General features: G+C 36.5%; 1 protein-coding gene across 2 annotated transcripts in view; it reads left to right on the forward strand.

The window, feature by feature from the left end:
* KHDRBS2 (KH RNA binding domain containing, signal transduction associated 2) overlaps positions 1-13,931 on the forward strand; it is a 546,913-nt gene that overhangs the window by 529,583 nt on the left and 3,399 nt on the right. The gene's annotated exons all lie outside the window — the stretch shown is intronic.

The following is a 13,931-nucleotide window of genomic DNA, read 5'->3' on the forward strand; positions in this document are numbered from 1 at the left end:
CTGCCCATAAGCACTAGATTTCATTCTGGTTCAAACTACAATTTACCAACAAGCAATTCCCTGCACAGAAAGCAGTTACCCTCTTTTTAATAGATATTTGTAACAAGGTAATGAGGAAAATGCAGAAAGTGATTTGAGTGGACAGAGTAAGAAAGATCTCAGGCAGGAATTTTTATTTAATATGTTTTCTTTAGCTATTTTGTTAACTCCTATTTCAGCCAGATTGGCCATATTCTTCATACTGAAAGATTAGATACACACATGCCTAGAAATAGACTGCTCCTCAGGGCCATGACCTTTTCTTTGGATGGTAGGATCTGTTGTCATTTTCTGACATTATTAAGCAAGCATTAGTTCCAGAATACACTTCCCATTCAAGGTGTTTTTACTCTTTGAAAATGTTGACATGTCAACTCTTTATGCATTCTGATTTGGGAAGCGCATCGTGATTTTCATGCCAGAAAGATAATTATTCAGGACAGACTTTATTTACTTATTTTGTTGGGGTCAGGAGATGATATTCCAGGAGCTAAGGCAAAGAAATCTAGCCAACGCATTGCGACCTTTCTCCATGATGCAGATCCCATAGAAAATGATACATGTGCACAGTGGAGTTGAAGAAGGCTGCTCACAAGCCAGGATTCCAGCAGCTCCCATCCCACTGTCCCATAATCCCCTCAGCTCACTGTGACCCATCAGTGGTACACATTAGGTGACAGAATAGGGCTCAAGGAACTCTGAACAAAAGCACCTATGTTTTAAATAATGCACATGTCACATTAATTTTATATTTTTATATTTTTTATTTTTTATTTATTCATTTGTAGATTTTTAATTTATTTATTTTAAAATTATTTACGATTAAACAGGTGTTTAGAAATCTAAGCAGATGCCTAGGTCTGATTAATTTTAAAAATGTTATTTTTTTCTTACTCTAAAAATAATACACATTTTTAAATAAAGTTTAGGTTAAAAAAAAGAAGGAAATTTAAATCACCCTGAACTACACTAATGTAGTTCTTCATTCTTTACTTTTTGTTATATATTGTAGCTATTTTGTAATCCATCATGATATACATTTTATTAAAGAAAACACACATAGACTGTTTTATAAAAATTATTTTAAGATTTTCCTATCATAAAAAAGGGGTTTTTTTTATCTCTTAATCATTAGGATTATACCTTGGCAAAATTTATTTTCACAAGTGCTTTCAGACTTAACCATTATTACATTCAGCTAAAAGTGGGACAGTCCTTTGGTATAACCAGGAAATAAAGAAAATACTTGCAAGTCAATCCATATGGTTACGGAATTTAGATCTTGAGACTTCTCATGATCCCATATCTTAATATAGAAAATGGAGGAACGACCAGGTCAAATGATGAGAAGCAGTGAGAGCCCGGCATCATGACTTTGAAGCCTAATTACATTAATATGCAGCATATGCCTCAGGTTTTGGCATTAGGTTATTATGCAGAGTGAGGTTCAAGTACAGGATTCTTGCTAATACGTTGCTCATCCCACCATATCCAAATGGGCAGATGATAAAATTTAAATACACATGTGGAACAGGGATCTGAGGACACACATGTAAAATAGAGACTGATGTGCTTTCATTAATTTTTCTTACCTCACATATTAGAATCCATTTATAGCTTATCTTGGATGAACTGTGGCACAGTCTTTTAAATCAATAATATTTATTCCAAAATGTAAATCTTGTATCTCCAAGTACTCATTCGCTTCCATTCTGAGTTAGTAATTCCTTCCTGTTACATAGTGGTTGTACCATGGGTACCAATACTAAACCCTAGCCCAATGCCTGTCTTGTTATAAAATGAACAGCCCCAATTCCAGTTGCCTGGCAACAGTCAGTTGTTAGCAGCCTCTCAAGTCAGTTGCCCCAGACTCCCTTCTCTCCTGCTCACATGGGTGGAAAGAACTTGGGGCAAGCAAAGGTCAGGAGAGGAAAAAGAAATGCTCTCCAAAATAATTGAGTCCTGCATGCAAGACTCCCAGATAGAATCTCATTCAGGATTCCTTGAAAAATGATTTGAAATAAACCACAAGAAGTAAAAATCCAATTATTCAGTGTGACACTCACTTAGAATCTTCATACATTGTGTTTTGTGTACCACCAGACTGAAATTTTACTTGTCCCTTTTAGCCCATAATTCATGTTGAGTAGCAAATATGTTGACTTCAGAGAAAATCATGTATCGTTTTGGGTTTCATTGCAATTAAATTATTCAAGACATCTGCATACAATTTAATATTAAATATTAAACTATTTGTCTTGTAGCAATGTAAATATAAAATTTTAAATATTAAATCTTTAAATAAATATTAATGCTAAAATACAATGTTTATTTTATTTTTACATTATTTAATACTTAATGCATTAATATTTATTAAATATTTCATTGATGTTAAATAATTATTAAATTAATATTTAAATATTAAATTTCTGATAGCTTGGTTTTATTTTTAGTACATGAATACTTCACTTACAGGAATTCCAAATCAGTTTCTGCATTTTAAGAATATTTCCTAATTCATCAGAGTCACTATAATTGTTTTGGATAAGTCTGAATAGCTTATAATTCAATAAGGGTGCATTTTAAATTCAGTGCATAGAACAGCTTCACTAAGCAGTGCTTCACATAAGAAAAACCCTCGAAATTCTCTCTGAGAGTGACAGCTAAGAATGGACAGCAATATTCTCTTCTCAGAGAAAAGAACTGTTTATTAAAATTACTTAATGTACGAACTGAAGAGCTAATTATGCATCTATTCTTTAGTGGCATTTTAGATGACAGCTGTGGGGAAGCAAGGAGGATAATATTAATACACTGTCTTGAAATGAATGAAAGCAAAAAGAATTTTTGTGCCATATTCTCAGGCGTTTGATTGCCTCACTTCAAGACGATTGCAGAACACAAATGTATTCATTCTGTGTTGAGGAACTGGAATGATTATTATCCTAGTGTGAAAATAGGACCTGCTCTGATTAATCTGTGAAAACAGCAAAGGAAAATGAAGCTAACTGGCAATCATGTCAGCCATGTGATTTAAGAACAAAGGCTGTCCATTTTTAATAGTAAATAGAAATATAAATTTAAGGAAATTGACTTTACAAGTGAAGATGAGTTTTCTTATTATGGGTAAGGATTTTGTCAGTCATTTTAAAAACTAATGTATACAAACAATTTATTTCTCCTAGGATTTATTAGTATTGGAGCTGTTATGATAGGCAATTGAGAAAAATATAACTGTGATTCATTCAATTTAACTTTAAGTATGGATTTTTAAACTTTATTTTCAACTGGAAGGACAATAGAATTGTGCTTCTAAAGTATTTTAAAATTCAGTTGTAAAATCACTTTAAGCAGCAGCTAATTTTCTATGCAATGAGTAGATATCTAATATAACTAGTCTTGACGATAAATGTGGATTATGTTAGCAAGAAATAATAAAGAAGTACGCCACTAGTTCATTGCTTGCATTGCTAATTTTAAATTAGATGTATTTACAGTTTTCATTTTGTTTTGAATTATGCACTTCTGAATTCAACAGTTTTAGGCAACACTGGAACCTACTTTTCAGTACTTTAGATCAGAGATTCTTAACCTCAGTTACACATTTTAGAATCACCTGGTGAATTCTGAAAAACTACCCGTGTCCAGTAACCACCCCAGATCAGCTCTACTGTAATCATTAGATAAGACCTGGACATCAGTTTAAAAGCTTCCTAGGTGGTCGGTCCTCCTGAAAGCTAAGATTGAGAATAAATTTCACTTAAGATACATACATGAGAAAATGATGAAGAGTAGCCTATGATGTTATTGTAAATACTCAAAACTGTGCCTGGAATTTGCAATTTTGAAAGTCACACACAAGGTATATACAGGCCACTTTTAGAACAGCAGGGATTTTATAAGCAAATATGTCATACAATCAGACATTTAAAGTTCACTTTATAAAGAGTGTAAGTTTAAATAATGGAAAATAAAACTTCATCTCCTTTTGAACAACTGTGTGTTGAACAGTTAAATCAAAAATTTGACTTTGTCTAAAATGTACCCAACAGGTAGAGTCCACAAAAAATTATAGACCATATGTATCTAACAACTCTCTTACTGAGACAATAAAACAAGCCCTAGGAATGTTCTTTTATTACTTTGTTTTTTTGTCAAGTTAATGGTGCAATCATTTTCACTGGGGTGGAGGGAGAGTTGAGCAATTTATTGTCAGAATCTTGAGGTGAACAGATCTTGTCAAAAAAGCATATTTAATATGATACAGATTTATATTCAGAATGTGCAAAAACGGAACTGTTTTTAAAACACAAAGTGCCAAATGCAAAATATAAAGCTCAGAAAACATTTTCTTGCCCACATGAAAATACAGCAGCTAAAAAATATATATATGTGTGTGTGTGTGTGTGTGTGTGTGTGTGTGTGTGTGTGTATATATATATATATACATATATATATATCCAAGAGACATGCCACCTTAGGGGGTCTTTACAGAATTTCTAGAGTTTGAGAAGAATTTTATGTTTATCAAAAGAGGGCATGGATTAAAAATAAAAGACTAAGATACATTGTTCTGAGATGAATGTGCTATACCCATTTATCAAAGTGTCATAATTTATTGAACGACTCAGTTGGAACTGATATATATGGATTGCTGAAAAACTATGCCAGCTGAAAATATAATTATTGATGACTTATAATCGATATCTTTTCGTATTGAACAAATTACTTAATCATATTTGTACCTTGTCAAACCTTTAGCTCAGCTGGTAACAAGATGTGCCAGGAAAAACAAACGCAGAAACAGAGCTACAGTAGTGAGGACAGTCTCTCAGAGCCGGCAGTTGTCCTGGAAGGTCCCAGGAGAAGTCCCGTATTCAGGAGAATGCAGCAGGCAGGCAATAGCCTGATACCCCAGGAAGCTTTTGGAATTTGGAGGCTCCAGCAGGGATAGCAGGGATAGGTCCAGTCATGGGCAAAGGGCTAAGATTCAGGCTGCTGAGAAAACCGGGGACAGCAAACCAGCGACTAGGGTGGGTGCCAAGTTAATCCAGACTTCACAAGTTAAGGGCACAATTCTTCACAAAACTACCCTCACTTTATCCCCAGACTCCCCTCACTTCTGAGCACCTGGCAACAAATTGGAGGTTTCCATTACCCCCTCAGGTTTGATAATTGGCCAGAATGACTCACAGAACTAAGGAAAGTGCTTTATTTACAAGTACTGTTTTTACAGCAAAGAAAAAGAAAAACCAGGCAAAGGGAGACACAGGGCAAGGTCTGGGAACATCCCAAAGATAAAGCTTTCAGAATCTTCAGGGCTGCATTATCCTCCTGGCACAATGATGTGTAACAACGCACAAGGTACTGCCAGCCAGAACAGCTCGTGCACACCTCAGTGTCCAGAGTTGGTGTTACAGTTTCATTGAGAAGGCATTACTGCTTGAATCATCTCCATCTCCAGCCTCCTCTCCTCTCCAGGTTGGGCTGACATCACCTGGGCAAAACCTAAACCCTCTGATCTCATAGTTGGTCATTCTGGCATGACCACCCTCATCCTGAGTCATCTCGTCAGCATAAACTAGCAGGTGTGGTCGGAGGAACCCATCATGAGTTACGCTCCAGTTACTCCAGTAAATTGCAGAGTTTAGAGGGTACCTCACCGTATCCAAGGGCAAAAGCTAGCCAAAATCTCTGTCACACAGGCAATGAGATGAGCACCAGCGTGGGAAGGCAGGCAGAGGCATGCTGAGGCTAGGCTTAGAGATGGAATTGGTCAAAAGGCCAGGCCAATGCTTGCTGAGCTTACAGCCTGATTTTCTGTAACTCCTGTAACTTGATGTTCGTCGGGGGATACACTCGGGGTTCATTTCTTTGGTCAGTGACAGATGGGGGGGGAGTAAGACAGTCAATTAACTACAAATTCAGTCTCTTTGTGTATGAAACCATAACACCAAGACTACCTTCTTGACTGAACTAAAGACAATATTGGAATTATTTGAGAATTATTAAATATTATTTATATCATTCTTATTCTTTCCTCTACTGTTTCTCATAAACTCCTTATGCACATTTTAAATATATGGCTGAATTCCACAGGCTTTTGATTGATTCAGGATTTTATTTGACAATAGTGGAGTTTTTTAAACTGGAGTCAGAAAACATTTTTACATTATGTCCAATTATCACTTCACCATTATTGTTCTGTACCTACCATTTTGCAAATCCTTTCTGTAACTAGATTCTTTATCTCCTTTTTTACTTAGATAAGCCCTTAACTTTAAAGAGAGAAGACAGATGCACCCTTATTTTTAAAAAACTGAGAGTCTTTTTATTCAACAGCTGCAAGATATTATGCAACAGAGTCAAAAATAAGTTTAAATTTTAACTCATAGGTAATGTCAGTCATCAATGGATGATAATTACAAATGAAATAGTACACACAGCATTAAGTTATTATTAAATACAATAATGTATAAAATGTGTAGGATAGGAGCTAATCAGAATGGACAATTTAAAAACCACCACCACCACCACCAAGGGGTGTTATACTCATCAAAGAATATTTGAATTCCAGGGATTCTTCCTAACATTCCAAGTCACGGTGGTCTTGCCCAGGGACATAGAAGCCTGTAAAATCACTCACTGCAAAAGCCACACGACTTGAAATGCTATTCTTGGTGGAGCCTCTACTTTGTTGCTTTTTTTTTTTATCCTCCTGAAGCTCACAATTAGAAACAGCAGATATTCAAATAAGCTGAGCCACAGAAGATAAAACTGTGAAATGATGCTAGAATTTAGAAATTAGGTATATACACCAAGTAATTTGGGAGTACTAAACAAAAGAATGTATAAAAATGAAGAAAGGTTAAGAAAAATGGCCCTAGGATTTCCATACCATATGGAAAAATAAACTGGAAGAGGATTTAATTCCCAGGTTATAAAACCCAGCCATGGCCACAGACCCACATCCCACTGAGCCAAATTAATGTTAATGGAGAAATTGCAAGCACCAGCTAGTTGGGCTCCAGATGTATTTCAGAATTTCACCCTCAAAAATGTCTATAATTAACCCATCACAGATTACTCATATATTTATCAAATGTCTTCCCTAATTTACCCATTCATATTTTCTATATGTACCACACATTGAACAGTCATATTTGTTGTTTATGTCAAGTTTGGACTTCAGAGTTGTTATCTGTTTCATGCGCCAGGTAAACAGTTGGAAGCACTGACTTTCAAAAGCCACATACGGACTTGAACTATAAGCACTGCTTCGAAGACTGAAATGAATCCCACTGCTTTTGAGGAACATTTTGGCATTTAGAACAAGTTCCCAAGTAGGCAAAAGAACGCCTTCAAAAATCCCAAAACCCAGGCCATCTCTGGTTTGTGGGATCACTACCAGAAATCATTATTGTCATTCTTAAGATGAGTCAAAAAAAAAGCAACCAAAAAAAGATACTCTGTAAACATTTACTAATTGTTAAGGAAAATGTAAGCTGTTTTCTTAATGTATTAAGCAAAGTGAAATCATTCATTTGCCAAAATTTAACAGGTATCTAAAGTTTGGGACTTCTGCACTTGAAACCTTAAATTGGTCTGTTCTACTGATTCCTTCCCTTGTCTATTTTCATGCAAAAATAAGACTACTTTCCTTTTGAGAGAAGGATTGTAAAACCTTAACCTTACCAACAACAGTCCCTGTGTTTCAAGACCCAAGACATTTTTTCAATGACTACAGCAGAGTACTTGTTCTAGATAATCACCAAAGTCATCAACTCCAGTTGACTAAAATGAAGTCAGGGGTCAGATCATGTTAGGGCTTGCACGGAATTCCTTGCTAAGGAATTTGGACTTGATCTTGAGTGTGCTGCAAGAGTAGTTGAATAAGCTTAATCAATTGTACTTGGAAAGTTCCTCTGACTAGAAGGTGCAGGAGAATAGGGAGTGTATACACACACACACACACAAATAGGGATGTGTGTATATACACATACACATACGTATAATAATATATTATACTATTCCAAGGGTTACTTTTTTCTAACAAGGAACATCTAATTAAAAATTGGACACACTGATAAAAACTGCAAATGCTTCCCAGCAGCTGAGTGGATTTCCTGAGAGCCCAACTGATGGTGAACTGAAAGGTAACTTTTCTTGGAACATCATTCACTGTGTTCACCTGTGAGAACTGATGCTGGCCGTCCGTATTTCTCCTTCAGTACTATTCCATTTTTACCTCTGCAGCTTAAAACAATAAACTCTGCACTTACAAATAGTGGCAGTACAAATTGTGTGGGTGAAATGGTTGAGCCACTAGGTTCCAACATTCCATTAAGACTGTAAAATGCTCAGAGCAGAGCAGATAACCCCGCCTCCCGTTTGGATGAGTGAACACCTAGATCTGCCCCCTTAACAAACTCAGTTCAAGCAGCCAGCTTTCCGCTTAACAAAATTCAAGCTACCATCTCACTCATGTTTGAAATTGTTTGTTTGTTATTAGAACCACCAATTATTATACAATCCAAGGGGATTAAAAGAAATTAAGTCTTATTTTCTAGGCAAGAAAAGGAAAGGAAAAAGGGAGTGGAAGTCAGTAGCTTCTTTCAGATGAAAGGGGTGGTGGAAAGATGATGAGATAATTATAAATAAAAATTCTGGGTCTCCCCAGCAACTGTACTTTCTGAGCTATAGTTTTCCCATCCTTAAAAGGAAGACAACATTTGCACCGACCTGCCCAGAAAATCCTGAGTATTTGCTAACAATATACATAAAATGCCTGACCCTGTGCTTGGCCCTTTGAGGATGTGATGGTAGTGAGTAGCTCCATTTTTTAAAATAGGATAGATATTTAAAAATTAAATGAAGAAAATGGACATTATTATTATTGTAGTGAGTTACAACAAAACATCTAACCTGACACATACTCTTTGGGAATAAATTCCTATGAAACAACATGTAAGTATATACTTGAACGATTCTTTTAAATAGAATGATATTCCTCAGAGAGATCAACAATTTGATACCTACAAACAGAGTAGGTCAGAACCAGGGTGAATTTTAACCAGCCTTGCTGTAATGTTCTTACGTGATTGGAAAACTAGACACTAGAGGCTTGTAATAATAGAGATTAATTTAGATTTCTTACTTTAGTTGTGGTTTTCGCATATTGGTTTACAGTGTACCATAAAGAAACAGCAGGACCAGTCCTTTCATGTTGTGAGTGAAAAAATTTTTTTGAGATTCTTTCTCACTTCTCAGAAATATAAATAGCTAGCTATGGAGGTCTAGGAAAGTGTGAGCTTAGAGCTGTGCACTCAATAATCCCATGACATCCTATATCCTTTCTAACTGATCGCTAACATTAATGTACTCTGAAGGTGGAATTTAAACCTACTTCCAGAAAGAAAAACATTAAAAGTTTCCTTTCCAGGCACTTAAATAATGCTTACTTCCCTAAATTAGCACCTTGTTCCTATGTTTCATTTTCGCCCCAAGGACCTCAATGTTTATAGTATCTTTGGAACTATAGTTTTGCAAATTAGGAATCATCAAGACCATTCTTTCCCAGTCTGCACCCCAAAGTAGCTGGTCCCACGGGCTGGAGTGAGAGCATGAGAAATGCACACCACTTCATGAGGCTGATGCTGCATATTTGAGATATAGGAGCTCTTCAAGTCACTAGAGTAGCATTTAATGCAGCAGAAGAGTTACCTGGGTCATTTACACCCCTTCATCAGAGTAAAATGTTCCTCAACGATACTTACTAGCATGTAATGGAGATTCACTCTGTGGAATTCTGTAAAAGCTGACTCAACTTGGTAAAAAAAATCTGAGAGATAAAAACAGAGGTGGAGTAATTTTTAAAAGAAATATTGATTCATTGCAAATATCCACAGTACTGTGACCTAATTGCTAACTATATGTTTCTGAATAAGAGAACTGTTTTACATATTCTGCATAACTCATTTTAAAATTCCTTTTTTACTTACTAACATATGAACATGTAGCTTACAAATATTTATGGTGTCCTTACTATGGGTCTGTCTGCCACCATTGGTCTCTCCTCTCATAGATTTTAGAATCCAGTTTTAGAAATAAGGCCAACTGATATAAAATAATTAATACAGAAGAGTTTTTAAAGACAGGGAGTTCTCTTAAATAGGTAAAACAGCCCCTGAATTTTTAGTTAAGCTGTACATTTCTTCAGAAAATTACTTCTTTGAGATAATTAAATGTTAGAGATCAATCCAGGTTCACTTGAATGACAGAAGTTGGTAGCTCCATCCTTTATGCTTCTCCCTGGACTTTCTTCAAATATCAATTGTAATTGTGTGATAATCTGTGAAAGTTCATTTTAGTTTTCCTTTGTGTTAGTTTGGGCCCCTTAAGTCACCTTAAACTATCCCTATATTCAGGGCTTAGTACAATGACTGGCACATAGGAGACCTTCAGTAAAGAAAAGAAAAAAGAAAAAATTGTATTCAGTGCTTTATTGGGCCCCTCCCTCCTTATTTCATATACTATATGGTGCCTTAAAATCTGTACTGGGGATCCTAGAAACACTGGGAATTTGATCAAGTCACCCAAGCTCTGTTTCTCTTACCCTCATTTGCTATATCCAGATCCCAAATTCTGTAAACCATTCCAGTAACTTTGACATGGCAGACAGCTATTTTCCACCTTCTCCGAGGATGAATTTACCATCTATTTGCTTGTTCACACACAGTCTAACTAGTGCTTCTCATGTGACAATGCTCCTGATCTTGAGAGCCTCTATCATTTTCCAAAAGCACACACACAGAAAAAGGATTCTAAATTTCATTGTCTGCCATGATTTGTTTAAATGACATTCTGGACCACATCATGGGAATACAACAATTGTCCAGGACTCCAAAATTTGTTTGAAGCTGTAAATTATTTTAAATTTACCTTGTCTGCAGAATAATCAAAACCCAAGAAGACAGATAAATCCTAACTCCATTCCTGGACATTTATGCATTTCAGCAGAGTAGTAGGGTGAGGGCCTCCGGAAGAAAGCAAAGCAAGATCATTACAGCCAGAAGAATGTAAGAAGGTGCAAAGCAGTCCCTATCGAAACTCTATGTTAAGCATTACACAAAGTCAGAGTCACACTAATTCTCTAGGGTAAAGATACTTAAGTAGAAATACAAAGATTCTTCAGTGAAATCAGTTAAAGTTCAAAAGGCCAGGAGCAGGCTGGAATGTTTGTTCCTCAGATAAGGAAAAGTATCTCAGCATAGCCCATGCCTTCACTGTGTCAATTAAGTCATGGCATTGTAAAATTTATCTTAGCCTGCTAAAAGGCCCAGCTTATTTTTAACTTTACCTATATGCTGTTTTTCCTTCTCTAACCCTAATCAAGTAATCTGCAACCTGGGCAAAAGATTAATTTGGTAAGCAAGTGCAGCTATAAACAGCCCAAGAAGTTAAGAAGTAAGATTCTTAAACACACTCTTTAGTAAAAAGACAACAGCCCAACACATCTTGGGGGCAGGGCAGGCAGTCTTAGTTGATATGCTCCCAGAGGAAAGCTGCTATCCTGAGAGGGAATCAGAGCAGCAAATTTCTTCTGTTACTCATCAAAAAATGAGCATTCTGGGACCACTCAACAAGTCTGCACCCCTAGCCCTTTACCCCCATTCTTGAAAATTCTGAACTGCCTCTAAATCCCCCAGACAACACACCACCAAGGGCTCTCTTGTCCCTTCCTCTCACTTTATCTCTTTGTAAAAGCCTCTCCCTGGCTCTCCTACCTTGAGTGTTTGCTAAGTTCATTCTTCTACTCTGTGAACAAGAACCCTGGTATCAATGAAACTGTTATAATGATTTGTCTCTTCCTATATTTGGGTCTTTCCATGTGCAAGATTCCATGATAGACTCACATATGAATCTCTTTGGATTCCTAAGAACCATGTCTATCTGTGATACTTACAGTGAAGAAATCCAAGAACCCCTGATAAGCAATGAAAGGCTTGGCTGACCGTATAAGGCTCAGTGACACACTGTATATGACAAAGGAAAGTATTCATTGAGTCACTGCTCTCCAGTCTAGATTCCAAAAACCATAACTTCACTGAAAGAAACGGACTTGTATTATCATGTGGTGACTGTAAACACTTATATATATATTAACATTCTGATAATAGGAAATATATAGACCAAGGAAATCTGGCACAAATAGAAATATACTTTTCCTGATCGCACTTCACTGTTACTGAAAACATGAAATAAGTGAAATAAATCCTTGATTTCTTCTGGTAATGGTAAGGAATGTTTAAAAAATCTGAAATTCACTTTTCACCTGGGTGGGAAGTTATTTTGGCTACCTCTCTGGTTACAGATATTGTAAACCAACAGTACTTCACATTTTCCTAGCCTTCAGTAAGGAGGAAAGAACATCTTAATTCTCATGCACACAGAGAATTAAAGAAGAGCACATTTTTGGGCAATGAAACAAGTTCTTACACTTTTTTGAAATGGGGTTCCACTATGGTTGTTTCACTGAATTCAGTAGTAAAATACTTTGGGTACTTAGCTAATTAACCCTTTTGAGTAAGAAGCCTATCTTTTAAACAAATATATAAGGTTTTTAGAGCTTTTAAAATTAATTACAGAGCTTTTAAAATTAACATCAAATTTCTTCAACTCGCTTGTTACTGTTTTTAAGGTTGTCATTGGGAACTGTTTCTGCCACAATTCCTACAAGTGTTCATTCATTCATCTTTTCATTAATGCAGTCCTTCATTGTATTGGAGCCCTAGCAGGCACTGCATTTTTTGTTTTAGTTTGTCTTTTTTTAGGCACTGGAAATTTAGCACTGAACAGTAACACTCCCCATTTGAATGTGAGGCAATAGTCAGGAAATGAAAGGTTTAGCCCATTAAATAACTTCTCTAGAGCTTCAGCAAAGGTCAAGTAAGGCCAAGTCAATGAGCGCTTATTAAACAATCATGTGGTCAGTAGCAAGTACCTGAGACTGTGCCAGTTCAAAACTTCTGACAAGTCTGGGGGTAGAAGTGGCAGATTCTGCTGTCACTCTGCTCGTGGTTGTTCAACAGTTTTGCAGAATCTTCCAGGAACAGTCAGCATCTGAGAAAGGATCCGGTACATCCATTCCCTGGGACAACTTGAAACCTATGTTATCTCAGCTTATAAAGCCCAAGGATCAGACTGTAATCCACGGGTCTCTAACACTCTAGAACAAATGAAGTAAAATGTGGTACATCCTTCTATTAAAAACAATAATAAAACGGGATAGGTTTTCCAGCTGTTATGTCCTATACCACCAGCTATTAAAAGCAGCTATCAATGTCAACATGTCCCTTTCTAGTAATCTCTTTTCCAAGTCCATACTTCCTCCCACCACAGCCCCGTGTGTGAAATCTGCTCCCTAGTGAATTCTGATTGAAGACCCAGAACCCTTAGTTTCGGGAGTCACATGAGAAGCCACCATAAACCCATATTAAGACCCTGGCCCTTTGAAGGAGGGCCGCATTGCCCTTCTGGGTGCATAGACTTTACAAAGGCTATTTTCCACAGTATTCAAAGGCTCCGTGGCTTGGGTGTTGCTTTTTGGCTAGGTTCCAAAACACCGAGTTTCCTAGAAATCTGATTAATTGGGAAATGAGTTTTCCTAATATACTAATATCTTTTTACTCTCCAAATTGTTCATTTGAAAAAACTGATATGAGACTTTTTCTTTATTGATTTTACTGCTTAAATTTACTCCATATCCTGCTTGTCTCTCACGAACTTTGTCCAGGACAGTTTAGCACAATGGATCTCAACCCGAGACCATGTAAGGAACATCTAGGGAAGCATCAGAAAATACCAAATCCTAGGTCCCACCTGTAGTTTTC

The sequence above is a fragment of the Manis pentadactyla genome, chromosome 16 (assembly GCF_030020395.1).
Source record: "Manis pentadactyla isolate mManPen7 chromosome 16, mManPen7.hap1, whole genome shotgun sequence".
Lineage (NCBI taxonomy): Eukaryota > Metazoa > Chordata > Mammalia > Pholidota > Manidae > Manis > Manis pentadactyla.